We start from the raw sequence: 17,308 nt of genomic DNA, 5'->3' as shown, positions 1-17,308 counted from the left end.
GTAGACTGGATTTTCTTCAACACATATTATTTCAGACATAGAAGAGGTTCAGTTAAAATTGAAGAGCATAAAAAAAAAAATGACACAGGAGAGCCTTGGCTGCAGACCCATCTGATGACCCCAGGATATCTCCCACAGAGGTTCTCTTTTACAATCCAGCTTTGTTTCTAATTTATCAATAATCACTTTTTTTTTCAATATTTCCTCTTGTATTTTTTTTGCACTTGCACAGCTAAATATGTATTTGGTCACTATAAGACGGAACCCAGAATCAAATAACTTTTCCTCATCTGCACAAAAAATTGGCTAATCCGGTTTCTACTATTTTATTCACATAYAGAAGCACAGCTCTCAAGAAGAGACTAAATGAAATCACTATATTTGCCAAACTGTTAACTATCAGTTTAGGGAAATGAAACTTTTTCTTTCTTCACATGAAATTAACAGAGATTCCGTGGCCTATTCCCTATTTCTGATGCTTTATTTTGCCTTTTGTCTTATTGCTTCTGAAGGTTTTAATTACTTTTTTTAATGTTTTAAATTTTTTTTGGGTGGGAAGAAGTGTTTGGTTTTGGTTAAAGGGTTTTATTTTTCAGTAAAGAACACAATGTCTTAGAATGCGTGTGTCAGGTTAAGTGTTTAGAACAAAACAACCAACACCATAATTTATAGTAGCAATCAAATTAGCTGAATTTTAGCATAAYATAGATTTTTAGTGACCTAAATGTTCTCCTGAAAATTAAGTCATTAGCTGGTTTTTTCTTTGACTTCAGAATTGCTACAGGAATGTAGGTTGAAAATGGAGAAAATTTCACTTATTTACAGAGATCAGGAAGATGAAGCAAATCTAACCTTTAGTTCTGAACCCAAAGATCAGGAATATTCATCTAGGCCTGCCTGACAGGAATCCTCTTTTGTTGAACTTGATGTASTTCTATGGAATTCAGCTCACACACAAACCTCCCAGTGTCCTGGCCTTTAGAGACATCACAACATTTCAACCAGKGTATTAAACCAGGCAATAATATTTGCAGCTATGGTTTGTTTGCCTGGGTTTCTTTTGCTTCTTTCATCTATTATTCCTCTGATTTCTGTGACTTTTGGGTTTTATGTTCCTTCGTTTGTGGTGTTTTTTTTGACAAAGTTTCCATATCCTGGGAATATATCCYATGAAAAATTTTCATGATGTTATGCAAGAAATGGCCAGAGTTTTGTATCATTTGAATGGTAAATTTATTAATACTAGAAATAAAAATTGAYTCGAATAAATGTGTAAGTTTTTATATATACTGTATCTGATTCCTCTTGTAGTGAAACAGGAAAGTTTGTTTTTCTTTTATAGGAAAGAAAGAGAGAGAAATGAACATTATGTAAAATACATATTCATTTCTATCTCCTTTTGTTGCCAGTGCAGAAGGCTGTGAGGCCTCTTAATTAGACTTGTACAAACTTGGATATATTTAATATTTATTTGTCATCAAAATATAAAAAATATTAATTTCCTTAAAAATATGTACTTAACATAATGGTATGAGCACAGTCGTGACTAAATACCTTCCATGACTGCACACATCAGTGCTAACCATGCATCAATTCTGTAAGTTCATGAATGTCATGCATTCTGTGTTACTTAAACATTAATAAAAATGGCTAATTAATTGATGTAATAATTTTAAATGGTCTGATTCTTTTGTCTTAACACTCCCCTCACAACAAGCTCAAACGTGACGATGTATATATATCTCATATGTAATAATATATATACTCATACACAAACACATAAATATATGCATATATGTGTGTGCATATGTACACACACACACACACACATATATATATATATTAACATATAGACATTCCATATTTGTAAATAGCAAATCTCTTTCTAAGGTCATCCTAAAGACTCTTTTCAAGCTGTGATCCATGAATATTCCTGAATTTTTTACTATACTATATATTCTAGCTCTTGAGGTTTATGATCTTTCCACAAAATTCTTGCACATGCCTAAAATTTCTTTGAGGACGAGCAAGTGTCTGGAACACATAGTTTCCAGCTTCAGAATGACCATAGAAAGAGATTTTTAATTATATTCATTTGAATTGCATAGGAAGCAAAGAATGAACCTGTTCTTCATTTCTTAGTTTGCTTTTGGATGTAGTTTATTAAATCTTGAAAACACATTCTGAACAGAGCTTTGATCCAGTTAAATTTTTGAGGAGAGATAGAGACCAGATTACCTGACAGTTATTTTAATAAAAATGTTTATAACAAATAGCTAGCAATAATTAAATAAAATTATATTCTCAGTTGATGTGAGATGTGAGGATTTTTCCTTTTTTTTAATGGCATGCTATTAAAATCCTTAAAAAATTCTGAATGCTGAAAACTGTTAATGCCTTGTTGTTATTCTGCCTGTAGCAGTGTTTTCAGCATAGTTTGAGCTATGTTCATTTGCAATGTGTTGTTGAGTATTGTATGATAGGTGACATTAAGTGTAAGACTATTTATTAAATAGTAACATTTATATTGAATTTTTAGAATAGTATTTTACTCACTCTGTTGTCAAAATATGCATGGCAATTTCTTGGAAAAAGAAATGTATGAAAGTTGCATTTCAGAGTTTATTTTGCTTTGGTTGGGATTTGTATTCATTTATGAACTTTAATGAGATATAGACAGTACAAAGGCCAAGTTTATCCTATGCTGAAACAGTAAAATTTGTGGTTAACAAATAATATAATTTCATTTAAATTATGCATAAAAAATATTAACAGGGAACAAACTGCAAACTATTCCAGTTTTCTGGAAAAAGTGTAAGATGTTCTCTAAGCTACTTACTTAGGGTTTTTTTTTTTGTTTGTTTGTTTTGTTTGTGTTTTTTTTTTGTTTTTGTTTGTTTTTGTTTTTGTGATTGTATTGTGTTTGGTAAATTATTTTAAATATTCTTAAATTCTGACCTAGTGAATATTGTTGCTACAAAATTTCAGGAGGCCTAGTGAGTTTTTGGTTATTGGAGTATTTTCAAGAAAGCAAATAAATTTTTCTTTAATTWGCTTTCTCATTTACTATTTTAGAAGAGCTAAATGCACCAAAATAATACTAACTGATTATTTAGGACATGTCTGTTCCACATAAATACTACCAAGTTTAATTAACAAGCTCCATCAGAGTAATCCCTTATCACTTACCTATAAGGAGATAATTTCTTTAAATATTATTGTTTTCTATTCAATTTCTATTCTGTGTGCCATAGAGAAAAGTCAACTTGTTGTAAGTAAAGAGTTTTTTTAGGTTTTTGATTCATCAGTGGTCATCACATCTATCATACTGGAAATTTGAGTTGTGTAATAATTTAGACATGAATGGAATATTTATAATTAAACAAGCAATGAAAAGGAATAAATAATTAGATACTTTAAACATGACAATGGAGCAAGACATATTCTACAACCCAAACAAAAAAAAATCTTTACTGATTACAGTTTTAGATAATTCCACCAACACATATTGAATGAAATATTTGATTAATCATTTTCTGAATATAAAGTGGGAAAATTGTTGTAAGCTCAAATATCTTCATATTCCACTTTTTTCACTTTTATTTTGCTTTGTACTAAATGCATAAATATAGGTTGACTGCAAATTAAATTATTTTGCCAGAACAAGTAACATGTTCTTGTTAGGTAAAACAGAGCACCAGATTTATTGCATTAGTAAATACAATAAGTAAAAGGCACTCTTGAAAAAGAGATTTTTTCTCCCTCTTTTATTAAAGTCATTATTATTTTTTATTTTTAATTTTAAGTATCTGATGTTTCTAAATTAACTTTTAAAGGAAAGTGAAGGCTGAAAAATAGGACTCATAACTCATTTTGTCAAGCTGATAAAAAATATATTTCTAAATGAAAAGAAACAGCAATAAATTATTAGTTTTTTGATTGATGGATTACATTATGTTGTTCAGATACAGTAAGGGTATAAAATAAATCTTACTCTAATAACTGCTCTGTTGGATATTATTATAAATTTCCTAATTAGAAATATATACATGGCTTATACTACCAGAAGTGTGATTAACTCTTAACATACCAAGAAAATGTTATCGATGTACCCTTTGAGATCTTCTGAAATGTAAAACATGATTAACTTTTTGATAAGTTGAGATTCTTGTTTATACTGTAATTTTTACAGCAATCAAAGGGGAGTGTTAAAATGCAATCACCTGCTATTTTGCATATAGTTATCTTCAAAATGACAATGATGTCAAAACCCAGTTGAAATCTTCATTGAAATGTTATCTTATGTATTGCTGTTCTCTGGCTCAGTAAGGAGCAGCATTTGATTTCTTATTTAATGGTTCCCAAGTTTAAAATTCATCACTCAGAGAAACTTTAAAAAAATACTTGAAATTGTGACCCTTATTTTATTTAACAAATCCACAAAATTTACGGATGCTGCACACTTTTGGTTCAAAGAGGAAGATTTACAGAGTTTTATAACTGGACATGACATGATAGGTCTTATTGAGCATAATCAAGTCCACAGGGAATAGTCTTTTTCATAAAACTTAAGACAAACATAAGATTCTAACTCCAGAATTATTTAACACAGAATGAACATGGTTAAGTATTCACTTCGGTGTCATTACCAACTTAGAACGCTCATTTGAGAATTAAGTTAAGCTCAATTTGGAATCAGAACTGGGAAGGTTTTTTTTTTTTCATTTTAAGATATATATTTTTAGAAATTACTCATGAAAAACCTTGTTATAATAATAGTAAATTAAATTAATAATGATAAATGCAGATGATAAATGGAATTATCACCTTATTAAATTAATTTTTATTTAAAAGAAAAACCCAGTAAATAATTTTTTTAAGTAACTTAGAAAAATGTGGGTTTTTGCTTACAAAACTAGTTTGTCCGTTTCTTTGCTCATGGTTTCTTTCAGTATTTTGCAATTGTCTGAAAAAAATAATTGGTTTGAGTTTTGGTTCATAACATAAACTTTATGATTTCTGTGACTCAGAAAGATAACTGCTCCAAGTCACTTGGAAAACAAATAGAATTAAAAAATTTTAACAAACATGAAAAAAGTGGGACTACTTGCAAGTAGGGGCTCAAAAAGAAATGTTAAAAAAAATGTTTTAAAACTTCCTTATTTTTCTCTTCCAGTGATCTCTATTTTTTCAGAAAACATTAATTATCTTAAGATTCTACTTTGTGGCAGAGTGGTAAAATAGAACTGTCACAGTACATAGTGTTTCCATACTTGTGCATGATCTTGAATGCTAATTCTGGGTTATGGATCGTTTTTGGAGACCAAGAGATAGATATATCTGACTCTTAAATTTCATCTCTCCTTAAACAAAAACAAACAAACAAAAAAAAAAAAAAAAAAAAAAAAAAAAAAAAAAAAAAAAAAAAAAAAACCCTTCTAAGCCTGAAAAGCATTTTGATAAATTTGAAATTTTGATGTCTCTTCCAATGGCCAGAACTTTTCAAAATTGATGGCCCCACAGTGATGTGATCTCAGACCAGTGCCCCACTTGTCTCCCAGAGATGTCAGGGTTTTAAGGTAAGCACAGGTGACAGCTGCAGTGGCTGCTGTATAGACACATGCCCTTTTCTGCATATTCTTCTGGTTGATGAGTGAAAAATAATCTGTACAACCCCTGATATAAAGTATACAGTTTCAAGACAAAAAGTGTTATGACAATGATACTGTTGGCAGTTTTTATTGCCCTTTTTGCTATTTCTTTAAGACAGTTTGTGTATTGATATATAAAGTTTATTAGGTTCCATTAAGAAGCAAAATATTTAAGAGAATACCATAGAGCTACAATGAGATCAAGACAGGGAACAGAAGTGACAGAGGAGAACAATGGCAAAGAAGAAGATTTGATAGAAGGTTTTGAGAAAGTGTGAAATAGGAAAAGGCTATAAAGAGGCATGCAGAAAAGGAAATAGGAAAAGACACTGTGCATGAAGATGATGGATGAGAGAAAAAAAAATTAGTAGAGAGCTTGGTTAGAGATGAAATAAAAGAAAACGTGCCTTTCTGTCAGAACAGCATGCAGCGCTGCATGCTTGGGGAAGAGTGAGGCCTCACCTCAAAACCTGTGTTCAGTCTTTGACTCCTCACTGTAGAAAAGACATTGAGATGCTGGAGAGTGTCCAGAAGGTGGTGAAGGACAGAAGCACTAGTCTGATGAGGAGTGGCTGAGGGAGCTGTGATTGTTTTCTGGAGAAAAAGAAGCTCAAGGGAGACCTTATCACTCTTTGCAATCACTCCTTTACCTGAAAGGAGGTTGTAGCCAGGTTGGTCCCTTCTCCCAGGCAATTGTCAACAAGAGGACATAAGCTCAAATTGTGTCAGGTGAGGTTTAGGTTGGACATCAATAAAAGTGATTTTCGCTGAAAAGGCGGTTAAGCATTAGAATGGACTGTCCAGGGAGGTGGTGGAGTCACCATCCCTGGAGGAGTTCAAGAAATGATTGGACATGAGGCTTAGTGCCATGATCGAGTTGGTGAGGTGGTAATCAGTCAAAGGTTGGACTCGATGATCTTGGAGGTCTTTTCCAACCTTAATGGTTCTGGGACTGGGATATTCTGTAATTCTCTTTCTTTATTCACTACTCTTCATTTCCTAGGAAAGGTTCTCTTTTTCTCTCTAAAATTTTCACATCATTAATATAGCAGGAAGCTAAAGCATGATTACACAGCATGTGTTAGTTCTTTTCTAGTGCAACAAGAAATAAATTTAATAGAATTGCTAACAGCATTTTCTACAGCTTGCTTTTTCTCCTTCACTCCTCTGTCTATCCCCCCACCTTTTTTTTTTTWYTTTTTTTTTTTTTTTTTGTTACAGTAATTGCTGTCTGTGCCTCAAAGGCTAAAAATCGTTTTTCATCTCATGCATGAAGAATTTTATTCTGATTGATGACAGCTATGGAACCTTTCCTTAGTCACTAAGCTGCACTAATTTGCAAGCTAAAACAATATTAGCAAATTGTTAATGATCCATGAAACTGCAGCAGCAGCCTTAAATGTTATGCTCAGAACTTTCTTACAACTAAAGCAGCTTACCTAAATTCCCACAATGGACACAAAATGAGATGGCATTTACAAAACAACAACAGTAGCAACCAAAATAATAACTGTGAAAGTGACAGGCTTGCCTAATGCAGTACATTAGTGTGAATAATTTGTATTGAGGGCACGTGAACAATTAACATTAAAACCCAGACCTAGTTTGTAGCAGTTTGGATCTAATTTTCGCATTGAGCTAAAGCTGCTGCACACATTTCCTGTCTCCCTTAATGGCTGCAATTTTCCTGTATTTGTGTCACTGTGTGGCTGGCTTTTAAAATGAACTGGAAATATTAAAAAGCAAAACAGAGTTAATTTTGAAAATAACCTGAGTATCACGTTGCACATTGAAAGAGGAGGATTTTTTTTTTCACTGAATGGAGCCCAAAATGCTTTTTGATGATTTATTTTTTTAAGTGCATTGAGAAATTCTGTTGAATGAGCAATATTCAATCTGTTTCATGTTATGAGAGCATGTGGCAGGCTAGTTTCCAGTCAACATGTCAGTGTACAAGAAAACATCCATTATTTTCAGCTGTGTATTTTCCATCAAAAAAAGGAGACTGATAAAGCAATATAGTCTTGTTTATCACCTGTATGACACACTACAGATAGAGGAAGGGTTTAAACAAAAGCATTGCTCCTTCCCAGGTCCTATGAAGTTTGTGTGCATGTGTGCATGTGCATAAAGTGATTTATAAAGCATGTTATTAGTGTGTCTCATGTGAAAATTTAAGTATTATCTCAAAAATCAAAGTGATGCGATGTTAAGGCATTCTGAAACACAGGAAAAGTATGTAATACTTAAAAACAGAAAAAAACTGTTATAGAGAGTGAAGAACATGGATATATGTGGATATCTTAAAATAATTAAGAACTCAATTCAGCAGGAAGATATATTAAAATAATAAAGAGCTCAGTTCAGCAGGAAGACTATCATAATTGTAACTTCATAATCTCTTAAACAGAGCCAGTTTGCGTAATTTAATCTTATTCTTTCTACAATAGTGGAGTAAGGATTTTAACAATACTTCTCAAGCATGATGCATTATTTTGTGTCAACTAGGTTGTATGTTACTCTAGGTAGTAACAATATTCTTATTTATTACATTCTCTTTCAGGAAATGAAAAAAGTACCTCCTAAACTGATGTCTCCTGAACAAATATATACAGAGATTGTACAGTTCCAGAAGACATTGAAACCTAAACAGAAACAAGATGAAGCTGAGTAGAGGACATATGAGCTGATGAAATGCTGGTACATGTTCATCCAGATCATCCTTTGAACTGCAACGGGTTTTAACTGGTGGAACAAATATTTACAAGCAGCACTCGACATTTTTGGTTAATTTTCAGTTTCAGAGTTTCAAGGTCATAATGAATGGTGGTTTTAGACTCCTAACACTATATATTACATTTATTATTCTTGTGCTATTGTGAAGTTCTATAGCCAATATAATGTGGTACCAAAATCAAAAAGTATATTAGCAGGATGTATGAATTTTCTATTTTTTTTTTTTTGTTGTTGTTTTAGTTTCTGCTAATTCATCATCTTACATTACAACACTATAGGCTGAAACAATGATCTCATTCATTTATTTTCATGGAAAGCAATCTCATATTTTATTGTACTGTTTTTCCTTTGTGATCATCATCTGCAGCAATTTCTTTCCATCTGAAGTAAAGCTGAGTGTCGGATAACACATCACCAATATCTTTGGTTTGCTGAAGAGCTCCGTTTACACATCATAAATTTAACTCTCTATGACTGCATTTATTATTTTTTCATTAGAGCAGGAGAAATAACTGTACTGATCTGTTTAATGCGATTATTTCGATAGCAAAAGAAAGAATCACAAGATTTTTGGAATCTTGTTTATCTTTATTAAAATTCACATTTTAAAGGTAAAAATACAAAAGAAGTGTTATTAGAATGTCTTGTCTTTCACTTCGGTGAATAAAAATAATCGAAATAGTTATATATTTCAAAAGAGTAATCAATCATTTCCTATTTCATCCAAATCTCTGTACCTGTCAATGGACTTGATTATAAAATATACTGGATTTTTTTTAAGATATAAACTAAAAGAAATAATGTTCAAGTTTTCTCTAGGAAGAGAAGTAAAAGGTCAATCTATGTTTTGCAAAATGTTTCTAAAAAAGCCAGCTATAAGAGACATTTTACCATACTAAAGTTGATGAGAATTTAACCATTAAGGTCAATAAGACTGACATTTCAGGTATTAGTACTCATACCTTTCCTGTAAAATTGATATAGAGTAGTAGAAAAAGCAGAGAAGCAATAAAGCAACACTCTGTGAAAGGAGATGCATAAAAGGGTGCCTTTAAAAGATATGATGCTGAATCGTCAGGGCAGTCAGTGAAGCCTTTTTGTCCTGTTGAGGAAAAGATGAGCTAAAAATCTTCCAGGGTGAAATAATTTACTGTTTTATTACAAAACAAGAATTGAAAGCTTAGAGGTTAGTAATATTGAAACATTTCCTTCAATATATCATTTGAAGTCATGTAAAGTCTTTGGGTTTTTCAATGCAGGATTACCTGTCACAGGCTCTGACATGGACCTTGGAAAGGAGTTGTGAATAAGCACCRAGACAGTTCTTATTTATTTATAAAATATCCTATGAGCAGGGACAGATGCCAGAAGGAAACATTGCAGCAGATTTTTTTGGTTTTAAATATTGAGTTTGTTGATTTAATATATTATAATTGATTTAATATTATGCCATCAGAAACACATTCTGATTTCCAAGTTACAAGATGTCTTGTGGGCCCAGTGACTCATCAAAAATGTGTTCATAATTTTTTCTCCTAAATAAAAATGGCATTATGGTAATACAAAAGGATAATAAAATTGTAACAGTAGAATAATTAAGGAATTGCAAGAATTATATAACTGTGAGAAACTTTAAAAATTCTCTAAGTAATTTTTTATTTCCCACTTTTTGCTTTGACTGAAAAGAGAGGAGAAAGAGAAAAACTAGAGTTTTCAAGTAAAATTCTCTTTCCTACATACTTTAAGATGATAAGAATATAATAAGCCAGTTTTACTTAAATAATTATAAAAATTTTTAGGATACACTGTGACTTCTGCATGTCATTTACTCAGGGAATGCTTTCCATAAGTAAACTGAAGATTTTATTCTCAAATTTTACAACATACAAACATACTGTAAAATCAGAAATGCAGTGCTGCTAATAAATATCCTTCAGTAAGTTTAAAAGTGCATTTGGCAGCAAATAACATTTGGAACCTAATCTCCAGGTCCTTTTTAAAAGGCAGTTTCTTTATGGTTGAATAAATGCTTCTCTCAGCATTTGAAAACAGTTTCAAGAGAAGCTCCTCCAAAAGGCCACATTCCCCTAAAAATCTTGAACTTGCTTTTATATAAGGTAATGTCTTGATTGTTCTGTTTTCTAGATGCATAATTTTTTTCTAAGCAAAGTAGAATAAAATCTTTATAATGTATCTTTAAAACCTTACAATCGATGCGATGTTTGATAGACCCTGGCACCTTTTATGAAACTTTGAGAAAATATTCTTTTTATTTTCAAGGTCAGAAGGTTTATTTAAATGTCTGTCCTGGCTCCTAGACTGGTTTGAACTTTTGAACAAAGTCCAGGAGAACATTTATAAAGATTCATCCATTCATTGTTCAAAAACTTGAAATTTAAAAGCAACTGGGCAAAAAAAAAAAAAAAAAAAAAAAAAAAAAAAAAAAAAAAAAAAAAAAAAAAAAAAAAATAAAAAAAAAAAAAACCAAGAAAAACCAGTAGAGAATGTTTCTTTTTTTTTATCAGGTATGTATGAAAGTTTCTGCACAGCTCCACTAGGGCTGTAATTCCCTGATTTAGCAATGTACTATTTGTGATAGTGATCTTTCATTGTGACTAATATGCTGCTTACCAAAGTGCTGCAATGCCATCAGTCACTTTGTAGTTTCCAAAGACAAAACAAATTAGAGAACTTTCTTTAAACCATAACTCTGTGGAAGTATGAAGTTGGTGAGCTTTCTTTTTAAGAACTTCTGAAAGCATTTTTAATTGTTACACTATACCACTGGGGATGAATGCTTCTTGAGTTTTATTCTGTGTTTTACATTTAGGAAAAATAAGTAAGTCAAGTCAGAGTCAACTGAAAAATTTTATTTGTTGGAAGAGCATGAAAAAATTAGATAGAATTCCTTAATCAAGTTTAGCCAAAACCCAATCCCTTCAAGATTCCTTTCAAGTGTGCTATTCAAAATTATCCATGGTGCATCAGTTTCATGAGGATCAAACACTCCTGAGATTCATTCAGAAACATGATGACATTATCTGATCCACTGAGGAAAACTGCTCTGGCTAAATTATTCCTCTATGCTCAACTCAACCCTAAGACACATTTTAGAAATATCACTGGAATATTCATCCTGGAATGGCATAAATTTCTTTCTAGACATCTCCAGATGCATTCAATTTAGTTGGGAAAGATTTGGTAACAGGGATGCTGCAGGGGCTGCTCCGTGCTGGACACAGATGGTTCCAGGCAGTTCAAAGACACCCACTGCAGGGCACAGCTGAGACCACCAGCCAGGCTGGGGCAGCCTCTGAGATAATATATTGAAGAAAAAAAAATGCTAGGCAGCAGCTGTGAGAGAGGAGTGAGAAAAATGTGAGAGAAACAACAGTGCAGACTCCTAGATCCGTGAGGAAGGAGGGAGGGAGGTGCTCTGGGTGCTGGATCTGAGGTTCATCTCCAGCCAGGGGAGGATGGTGAATGTTGTTCCACTGCTGTTCATGGGAGGAAACAGGAGAGATATCCATGTCTGTCAAGGACCTTCTTGAAGGAAGCTGCAACCCATGGAGCATCCCAGCTGGAGCAGGTTCCTGGCAGAAACTGTGGCCCATGGGGGACTCATGCTGGAGCAGTCCRTTTTTGAAGGACTGCACTCCATGGATGGAGCTCTGGAGCTTTTTGTGAACTGTAACCTATGGGAAGGACTGATTTTGGAGATATCTGTGGAGGGTTGCATCTCATGGGGGGAAACCCCTGCCAAAACATGGGAAAACTGTGACAAGGAAGGAGTGGCAAAGGTGAAGTGTTATAAACTGACTGCAACACGCATTCCTCATCCCCCTGTGCTACTTGGAGTGGGAAGAAGCAGAAAAGCCACAAATGAAGTTAAACCTGGGAAGAAGGAGAAGGGGGAAAAGAGGTATTTTTAATTTTTTATGTGTTTCTTATCATCCTATTCTACTTTTAATTGGCAAAAAGTTGAATTACTCTTCCCAAGGTGAGCCTTTTTTGACTCCTATGGTAAGCGGGAAGCAATTATTCTGGTTTTAAGTCTTTAAGAGGTGAGATTCTGCCTCTCTGCTCTGGTGAGACTCCACCTTGTGAACTGCATTCAGTTTTTGATTCCCCAGCACAGGAAACATATCAACGTTTTGGAGTCCAGAGGAGGGTCAGCAGAATGATTAGAGAGATGGAGAACTTCTCTTGAAAGGAAAGCCTAAGAGAACTGAGAATCAGCCTGGTAAAAGGGCAGGGTCATCTGATTGAGGCCTTCCAGTACCTGAAGGGAATCTGTAAGAAAAAGTATCTCTTTTCAAGGACATGAAGTGATAGGACAAAGGGGAATGGCTTCAAACTGAAAGAGGTAGGTTTAGATTAGAAATTAGGAAAAAATTCTTCACTGTGAGGATGGTCTGGCAGTGGAATATGTTGCCCAGGGATTGTCCCTGGAGATGTTCAGAGCCAGGCTGGATGGGTCTCTGAACAACCTGATCCAGTGGAGGATGTCTCTGCCCATGGCAAGGGAGTGGGAACTAAATGATTTTTAAGGTCCCTCCAACTTAAACCATTCTATTATTCTATGAATGTTGAAATGCTACTCACGAGCCAGCAAACTTTATCTTTTATTCCAGCAGAGAAAGGACAACAAACGATCACAACCTTTGCCTGACGTGTTTTCATAACTTTTTCTATAAATAAAAGTTAACATATCCTACTTATAGCAAATCATTGTAAATCTAATGGAAGGAAATTTGTGAGAAATTTATTTAAAAAATCATGAGGACTAAAATATGATGGTTAAAGACATGATCAATTAATAAAAAAAAATACTTCATAAAATCTAGCTGAGGGGAATCAGAATTTTTACTGGAAGGTTTTGTATTAAGATCTGAACATTCAAGGTCAGTTGGTTTATATCTCCATGCAACCTGCAAGAAATCTCTGTGAAAATATGGAGGGAGAACACTTAAAAAAGTTACAGAGAAAGTAGCATATAACATTTAGACCGATATTCTTAAAACGGGGAAAAACTTCAAGGTAATTTTCCCCTCAAATAGGAAAGTAATACCTAGGATTTAAAACTGATCTCAAACAGTGACTTATATTCTAAGGTGTTAACATGGCACATTTTTCCATGTGCTGCTACAGTTGATACTCTTTTTTAAAACTTGGAAATAGGTATTTTGAGAGAAAGCTTAATGGCAAAAAATGTGATCTATTGAAAAAGTGTAACTTTTATTCTGTGTAAAGGATAATGACTTCAATGGTTGTATGTTATTCCATCACTCTTATATCAAAAGATAAATCCACTTGTGACCCTCTTATGCACTTACAGGTGACAGAATAAATCTATCAATCTGTTGCAATCTCACTGATTTGAACAAGATAATTGTTGAGAACTTGCCTTGTAAGTTCACCATTGATGGCTATGAAATTTTGTCTTTTACAATATTTTTCTGTCACTGTCATATTCACAGTTATTATATCTTAGAAATCAGAATATTTGAAGTCAGCCATTGGCCATTTATTATACAATGTATATTTGCTTTTCTTTAAAATGTTAACAAACTTAACACAACTAAAAATAGTCTAGGTCACTTTTCCTGGAAAGTGAATTGATTACATTCCATAATCAAAATTAGATTAAAAACATGTTAATAGTGGCAGCAGGAAAATTTTGTAAGAAATTTTGTCTCTTTGCAGGATACCATCTTTTAACAAACTATATGAATAACCATGTGGAATAAAATATCTGAGACAGTGGGTTTAAATTGCTTAAAGAGACTAAAGAAAGCAAATCACTGCTAGATCTCACTGTTCTTTTATAAACCAGAACTAAAACTGACACTCTTATTCTTCAGTCTATAAAATAAGATTTAAATCCTCAGCCTGTGAGATTTAGAAATATAAAGAATGTGGAAAATAATACTTTTATTAGCACCTCTTCAAGATGTTGTATTTATGATTTAGAATATTTTACTCTTCCACATATATTCCTTCATAATGAAAAAAAAATAATGATTTATTTTAAAATATCATGAAAATATGTTAAAATAATGTAAACTGAATAATTACAAATTTTGAGAGCAATTATTTTCTAATCACTTGATGATTTTGCATAGTACTCAATTAGAAAGTTCACTTATCTGTCCTTCTCTTCCCTTTTAATTTCACTTCTTCTCTATTTACTATTTTTCCCCTCTCTATAGTGAATTAAGAATTGTTTCTTGGAAAAAAAATGTACCCCTACCCCATTAAATGAAAAAGAAAATGACTGTGATAGAATTCTTACATTATTTTTAAATATGTAAAATTATTGTCCTCTTTATAATTCAATGGCCTGTTTGCATACCAAATACTAAAAAAAAAATTCCAGAAACTTAATTTTGTTCAGACATCCTTGGAGTTTTTCATGGAGTTTTGTTTTGAGACATCAAAAAAATTTTGCATCAGTAACGAACACATGTGGACAGTGTCCACTCTGCATTGCAATATTGTGATCTTTTATGTCATATTCTCTCCTCTGAACTCTCCTCTTTGTCGGTGACTGAATTGCAGAATTTTCCCTCCTTGCAAATGTTCTCGTTTTCTTTGGGCTACTCCAGAGGTATATGACACTGTAGAGTAGCAAATTGAAGAAAAGATAGTTGACAAAGTCACTGTAAAATCACATCTTTCCCTGTGGCTTTACCAAGAGGCAAATCTAAATGACAAAACTGTTCCCTGACTGCATTCCCACTGTTAAGTCAAAGTCACCTTAACCTGCACACACTTATCAAGGCAACAATAAATAATTTTTATGTGCAGGTCCTTTTTTTTACATGGTCAAGAAAGTGGACAGTTTCATTTATAGAGTCTTTATCTCCCCCGGATTTTTAGACCCTTTCTGCTAACAAAGAGGGAGCAAACTTCTAATTTCATATAGGCTATTGTATTTATTGAGAAACTTTGCATCCATTACAAATATGCTTTTGTCATAGAAAATGCTAGCAATGAGTTGTGTTTCCTTTTTTCATGACTGATCATTTATTGAACTTCAGCATCGGTTCTCATTTATATCTGCAAGTGCATAACAAAGCATTAGAAGTGACAGTATTGTTTTCCCTCTACCATTATTTGACCAAAATTATGATGGGTTACATGAGTTAAATAAATGTATAGACATATCATACAAAAGATTCTCTGGTGAAACCCCTCTTGGAGTTCTGCATTCAGCTCTGGGATCCCCAGCACAGATAGGACATAAACTTCTTGGACCAGGTTCAGAGGAGGGTCAGAGATGACTAGAGACACAGAGAACCTCTCCTATGAGGAAACCTTAAGAGCATCGGGATTGTTCAAACTGAAAAAAAAGAGCAGTTTCAGGGTGACCTAATTGTGACCTTTCTGTGCCAGGAGGAGACCTAAAAGAAAGATAGAGAGGAACATTGCACAAGAGCTTGTAGTGACAGGACAAGAGGGAATGGCTTCAAAATGAAAGAGGACAGTTTTATATTAAATACTAGAAAAAAAATTCTTCTCTGTGAGGGGGGTAACGCACAGGAGCAGGCTGCCCAAAGGAGTGTGTACGCCTCATCCTTTAGAGTGTTAAAGGACAGATTGTATGGAGCTCTGAGCAACCTGATCGAGTGGAAGATGACTCTGCCCTTGGCAAGGGAGTAGGAACCAGGTGATATTTAAAGTCCCTTCCAACCCAGGCCATTCTGTGATTCTTTGACAAGAAGATGCCAAAGATGATTAAATAATATGAAATATCTCATGTAAACAAGACTTACACATAAATGAATAAGCTGCTGGATTAAATACATAATGTGGCTTTATAAAAAGTTAACTGCTGAAAGCAGCTGATAGGCTAAACTAGCAACAGTGAAGCTGATACACTCTCCAAACTGAGTATGTAATAATTTGTCATTTTAATGGAGATACTGTTTAAACTGAATGAGACAGAAAGTTAAAAATATTTCTGTTGTGTGAGCAGACTATGTGGTTTAAAGACCTGGATGACAGGAGAAAACTTGTGAGGTGGATCTAAGTAAATTGAGACATTGATTTTTTTTCTGACTCTAGATAACTGCTGGAGTCAGGCTGGGGCACAATAAATGAAAAGGATGGGAAAGCAACATAAAGAGAGGCAAAGAGATAAAACAGGGAACTGTATAAAGTAAAATTTAGATATTGTGATTCGAAAAAGAAAATATGTAGTCAATGTAAGTAATTTTTTAAGCTGATGTGATAATGTACTTGATTCTTGTATCACTCTGTAGTGTCCAAGGCTTTCCACTCTAAAGCCTATTTTGCAGTGTTATCCATTGTTGTCAGAAGTTATAATTCTTCAAAGTGATCCAAGCCAGGATGCATTTTTAACAACTATTTTGCTTTCTAAATGTTATATCTTAATTTGTTTAACATGTAGGCTTACCCTGAAAGAATTCAAATTAAGAAACAAGAATAGACATCTCAAAGAGAACACCTCACTCTGTGAAAGCTGTCTACAGGTTGTCTGATGAATCAAACACTGGAGATATTCCCTCTGTCACATGGAGTTCTTATACTCTGGATAAATCCAGGCATCTCAATTTAAGGCTGAGAATATATATCAAACAGAAGCAACCCTAAATGTCTGATTTACTGTGTAGAACCCTCAAAGCTTGCAGAACCAATTGAGTATTTTCATTTATTTCAGTGAATTTATACTCACACTCTACAATGTAAACTGATGTATAAGTATGTGTCTCGGTTTTGAGACAATGTTTTCAGAGAAAAACGTTATAGAGAAACGTTTCCTCTGAAMTGAAAATAAATTTGATAATTTTTTTCCCCACCAACAAGAAATAGATACTGGGCAAAAAAAGTGAAGAGAAAAAAAAAGTAATTTATTAACAAACACAGTGCCCACAGGACACAGATAAAAAGTAACC

Source organism: Malurus melanocephalus, unplaced genomic scaffold (genome assembly GCF_030028575.1).
Source record: "Malurus melanocephalus ecotype Western Australia unplaced genomic scaffold, MMel_1.1 scaffold_326, whole genome shotgun sequence".
Classification (NCBI taxonomy): domain Eukaryota; kingdom Metazoa; phylum Chordata; class Aves; order Passeriformes; family Maluridae; genus Malurus; species Malurus melanocephalus.
The sequence above is the reverse complement of the archived record's forward strand: the minus strand, read 5'-3'. Positions refer to the sequence as shown.